Genomic DNA, 6234 nt, shown 5'->3' on the forward strand with positions numbered 1-6234 from the left:
CCTTCCCTTCCTTCCCTTCCCTTCCCTTCCCTTCTCTTCCCTTCTTTTTCCTTCCTCTCTTTCCTTCCCTTCCCTTTCCTCACTATATAGCCCCAGCTGATCTGGTACTTACTGTGTAGACTAAACTGCCCTTGAACTCACAGAGATCCATCTGCTTCTGCCTCCCAAGTGCTAGGATTAAAGGCCTAGGCTACCACGCCTGACGATGTATATTTTAAAAAATTGGGAATCATACGAAACATACATGCATGGATGTAGAATCAACCAAGGCGTGGGTAGCTTCACAGGGACCACATCCCTTTAAAAACATTGACATGTCATCCCCCATCAGGCATCAGTTGCCAATGGTGGCTCCTCAGTTGGTGGTGGGCCTTCATGAACCCCTCCTCCAGACCTTGAACTTAAGTATTGGTATTACAGGAATATACCACCACATATGGTTATACCATGCTGGGGACTAAACCTAAGGCTTAGTGAATGCTGGGCAGTGCTCTATGCATTGAGCTGCATCTGTAACCTGGTATGTTCTCATCAAATAATAATGAGTTTGGCGGGGGGTGGGGGGGCATAGCTCATGGCAAACCAAGGAGAACCTGTAATTCTGTGCTTGCTCTGTAAACAACATTTATTTCATCCCTGCTTGCATTTCTATGCCTTCCTCTCAAAAATAAATAAACAAGAAACATTTGATTTGTGGAAAAGTAAGCCACATGGGCTCAGGAAAGCCACTGAAGGAATAAACTAGGAATCAGTATACCCTGATAGAAGAAATAACCCAGAAAGCAAGATATGCCCGGGCACATAAACCTTGGAATTTCTATAGCACAGGAGAATTTGCTATACCCTGTACTCTTTCTGAAAACCATGGTTTCAAGGATTCTCTTGGACAAGGGCCATTGCTAAGTGTTAACTTTAGAAATTGTCTTCAGGAGCCTAGGGACAAGAAGCAGAGACTTCAATGGCGCTATGAGGGAATGAAAAGTAATTGCCAAAGCTGACCAAATGACAACTGTCTGCAGAGCACTGTGCTCCATGAATTTCATGTTCCTCAATCCTCAGCACCTCCGTGCTTTGGGGATTATTACTGATATCTGCAGATGAGATAACTCAGTACTAGCACTGTGAAAAAACATGCCCATGTGAACAGGAAACTGAGTGAGAGCTGAAACTTCAACCCACCCACATCTGGATAAGTGTGTTGCTTGTTTCCTCCCATTGTACCAACTTCTATGAAGAGAAGAAAGACGTTGCCTTCTCTGGCACCTGAGATGATTTCCCTAGCCAAGAAATATTCTTCCTGCTATAATTAACTAAATTCATCCAGAAAATTCCGATAAGTCCAGATGCAATTACTTTTGTAAAAATGGGCAGATAGCAGCAATTTGGCTCCTAGCTAAAACATGACTGAATTGTCTCTGAGGGGCAATTTCAAGAGCTTTATTTATACTGTGCAGTTTTTTAATAAGTAAAAATTAAGAGAAAAATGTAATTTGATTATCATACCCAATACTTATGAAATATTTGAATTGTATCTTATGTTTTCATTATGTGAGAAAACGCTCCATGCAGTTTGGGGACTATGTATTAGTCTAGAACCAAGATACAACCTGGATGAATTTCTACCAGATGTGGAGTGGACAAGGACCATTTCACTACTCAGGCATTTGTATTATTGGCCAAGATTGACCATGTCTATTACAAGACCTTGGAAAAACAATTTTAATAACGTTTTTGAGTAAGTGGATAGTTCTAAGACCCACAAATACATTACAGATATTTGCCCATAGGAACTTCAAATCTCCTTATTCATGTGATATTCTCTATATCAATTCTAGTGTTTCAAAACACCAATTCCCATTTTATTTGCTAGTGGTATAATAGGGAGTTTCTGTGTATAATTCCCAAGTTATGACATACTTTTTTTAAAAAGTCAATTTTGTTCTTAGCACATAAAGGGAATGAAAACCAAATTTTGTTTACAAACTTCTAATTACAATTACCTTTTAGCCAATTATTAAATTAAACAATTAAACAATCAAATTATAACCTAATTCTATTCCCACATACTATGTTTGTTAAAATACATGTATGCATACATACATACATACATACATACATACATATATACATACATACAAACATATATACAGGACAACCATTTGGTAGTGTTTCACTAATAAAGAATGTGGGGGAAAGAATGGGTATAGACTTTCTTGTAGGTCATGTGAAATTTTCTTAGTCAATTTACAGTTGCTATAACGAAATACCTTAGGCTGGGAAGATTTACAAAGAAGACATTTGACAAAGTAAGAGAGAGATTCCTATCACTTTTATGTTTCAGTACTGACAATTTAACCCAGGTATTTTTTTTTTAACACACTAGGCATCTGTTTTGCCACTGATCCACGGCCTGTGCCCTTGATGTTTTTGAGACAGAATCTCAATATAATTCTGGACTTGAATTCACTGTATAGCCCATGCTGGTCATGAGCTTAAGTTTCTCCTGTGTCAGGGTTCCAATCACACAGACTCACACCTGGATAGGTTCCTTCTTTTATTTCAGAACAAACTGCCTCCCAGGACTAACTGTACTCCCCAGGACTTCAGAGTAAGAAGCCCCAGACACAATCCTAGTTGAAACTTTTGTCTGAGATTGACCTTGGAGTCCTTCCAGCCCCCATGTTTTCAACCTGTGAACGAATTCACCTTCAAATGATTTCATCCCTGAACTCTTCCTACCCAAGCTATTAATAATCCCTTACCACCTGAGGCCCAGACATGGTGGAGCAGGATCAGCCCATCCAGCTGTGTTCTGTTTAAATTCCTGACTCACTTGCAAATCATTATTAATCCTTTCTGTCTTCCAAGATCCCCAGGAGAGGAGTCAGAAACACATGGGCAGTGGCTGTAAGGGGAAGGAAGTTGCTTTTCCCAGAAGTCACTTCAAGGAGAGGAAAAAAAAAAATACTGATATGGACATATTTACCTTAAACTTGATGGTAAAAACTATCTATCACATAAAGGGAAAGAAAAGCCCTCATGGTGACCATCTGATCTAAAAGAACCCCAGCCTGGGGATATAAATAGATCATCAAGAACCTGCAGAAGTTGAGAGTCTCAGAGAGCCAAACAGTATGTGCAGTTTTAAACAGATGAGAATAAGGGGATAGTGTTTCTAATAAGAAAGTGTGATGTACTCCTTACATGGCTGATTCTTGGGATCACGCTGAATGGCTGGGTTGGTAGTGAGGAGATATCCTATGGAGTAGCTAGAAACCAACAGTGTTCCTCTCAGAGGCTGCTTGACTCTTCCCAGCTGAAATGGGGTGATTCTTAAGCTAATATTAAGCACATGTAATTGGTCAGGGAAGTTAAAAATTAGGTTCTAATGCAGCTGGTCTTTGCTACTTTGCGGATTCTTCTTTTTCCCATCCTTTATCTCTGCCCCCAGTTTCACCTCCATCTTTAGATAGGCAAGAAAGAAGGGTAAAGGGGAGAGATAGAGATCTCTGAATCTAATTTCTTTGTTCTAGTTTCTTCTTTGAGCGTGAATACTAACAATCTACAATCAACCCCTCTCCCATGACCAACAACCACCTATCGGAGCTCTAGCATCCATATGCCCTCTGAAAAATTCCCAGAATTCCAAAAATCACACAATTGAAGAAACTATCTGCAGCTGGCAAAGCCACCCCTCTGCTAGAGCACAAGGAAAATCATAGTCAGCTGCTGGGGACAGTTTAAAGCAGCCCAACATCCCCACACATGGGATTAAAATTAAAAAATGAAATTCTTATAAAAGTTTTGTACTTAAAAAAAAATACAAAAATCCTCACTATACCCTTAGGGTTTGGGGATAACAAATATGTAATTTTTGATAACATATAAGGGAAAGACTGCCAGACAGTGGCCTTAATTGTTTGAGACAGTAGAATCTTTTCTGAACATGTCATTATCATATGTACACTGCCCCTTCCTCTGTCCTTTCTCAGTGTACCAAAAAAAAATTCTGCTCAAATTTTCCTCTTATGTTTGTTTCATGGGCATTTAATCTGCATGTGCATCTACCAGACTTATGTGCGGTGCTCCTTTCTCCCCACCTGCCTCATCTACTGGGAGAAAAACAAACAAAAACCAGCTTACTGCTGGGTGTCAAGGTGAATGTGTGATCAAAACACACACACACACACACACACACGCACACATACACACACTCATACACCACTGAGAGCATCCTACTGATAGTGTAGGAGAGAGGTTCTAAAGAGAGAGGTGCTAAGTAAGACAGCTCTACAAGTCAGAAAACAGCTTCTACTAGATGTTCTGCTATGCATGTGCTCTGAGAAGAGGAGGGGATGCCTTGAGAGAAGCAGCAGTGGATGGAAGGGAAGAGGCTGAAAGGAATGAGGAGAAGCACACTCAGGAGCCTGGAAAGAGGGTGAGCTGAGGATCAAGAGTTGTCCGGTCCTCTGAAAGCCATACTTCTCATCATTCTCCCTCACTGCCTAGCACTCGGTTGTACTCACTATTTGGTCAGTAAGGCACCTTGGCTTGGTTAGAGCCCATTAAAGGAAGGGCTATGTGGTTTATCAGCTCGGAGTAGCTGGATGCCTCATATATTCAGTCTGTGCCTACCTAGTTAGTACCGCGTATATTTACTGCCTGTGACAAGTTGTGACACCAATGGATTCAGCTGTTCAAGATAAATATGTCTCCAACTTCATTCTAAACCCAAAGTCTCACTAGGATGAAATGTTGGTTACCATTAGTTTACTCTGAACTCTCATGTCCTTGGAGGGATTTGCCCCCCACAATAGGGCAAGTATTTTTGACTTTGAGTTCTATCCTTCACCAATTGACTGACCTTGAATGCTTTCCACTTCATTTATTAGCTGTGGAATATGTAAGACAATTAAGTTTTGCTATGAAGATTAAGCAAATAGAGAACTGAAATCATTTTGTACTGTTTGGCACATACTAGACCCTTAAAATGGGTGAACTGAATCCCTTTGGTTCTTTTCTCCCCATTCCAAGCTCTTTCCTTTATAATCTATCCTAAAAGCCATAACCAAAGTGAGAGATGAATTTCAATACAAGCCCTCTTTCATTCCTGTAAGGCTTCTTAATGAGTTCTTTTTAGCTGTTGTTTAACTTTTGAGATTGAGATTATACTATAATTACATCATTGTCCTCTCCCCTTTTCTGCCTCCAAACCCTTCCATACACCCCAATTTGATCTCTTTCAAATTCATAGCCTCTTTATCATTAATTATTGTCACATACATATATACATACATACATACATACGTGTGTGTGTGTATGTGTGTGTGTGTGTGTGTGTATTCCTAAATACATAAGTATAACCTCACTAGGACACACAGCCTCACAGGAAACCCCCTGATGCTCTGATTCTGACAATCTCTCTGTACCCATTTCCACAATGCTCCTGGGCTTTAGGTACAGGCACGTATTGTAGGTGTATCCATCGGGACTGGGTTTTGTAACTTCGAATTTTAATTAGTTATAATTTTCTGAAATGGTCTCTCTTTTTTTGTTGAGGTGAGGAATATACTTATCTGTGAGTATAAAGCCAAATATTTAGAATGTAATTAGGAATTATCGCTAGTTTTCGTAAAGTGGTGTTTGTAGGTTCTTCTCTAAAATCCATGACTTCACTAGCTCTTGGGAGTTGGCTAGATATCTAGTATGAGCTGTAGCTTCCCTCCTGTTCACTGGTGTTAAGCCCAATAGAGAGCTATTGGTTAGTACCAAGGTCTGTGTGTCACTACTGCACCCTTAGGGTTGTCATGCATGCTGGTCATCATTGTCATTCATAGGCTTCATATTTTGTTTGTTTCCTTTAGAAGCTTGCATGACACCTTTGACACCATGACATCTAATTCTCTGAGAGGTGGCTTTCAATCTGTTCCAGCTCAGAGGCCTCTGGGCCCGGTGTGTGAAATGCGCAACGTCTTTACTTTGCTGAGTTTTTGCCACTGTGCTCTTTCTATAAACTATTGATAATCATTTTGGAGGGTAGCTGGGTAAACCCCATTTCTGATTCCCAGGTATTAGGATGCAGATTGCTTGTCCCAGGCCAAACAGCTGGGAAGATGCTGGCTGGAACTGGTATTTAGCAAGTGGGCTTGCATGGCCTCATAATAATGGCAGATTATTTTCAGAAGTTCTATGATCCATTGTTACAGAGAGCCATTATTGATGACTGATGGAAAA

The sequence above is a fragment of the Mastomys coucha genome, unplaced genomic scaffold (assembly GCF_008632895.1).
Source record: "Mastomys coucha isolate ucsf_1 unplaced genomic scaffold, UCSF_Mcou_1 pScaffold21, whole genome shotgun sequence".
NCBI lineage: Eukaryota > Metazoa > Chordata > Mammalia > Rodentia > Muridae > Mastomys > Mastomys coucha.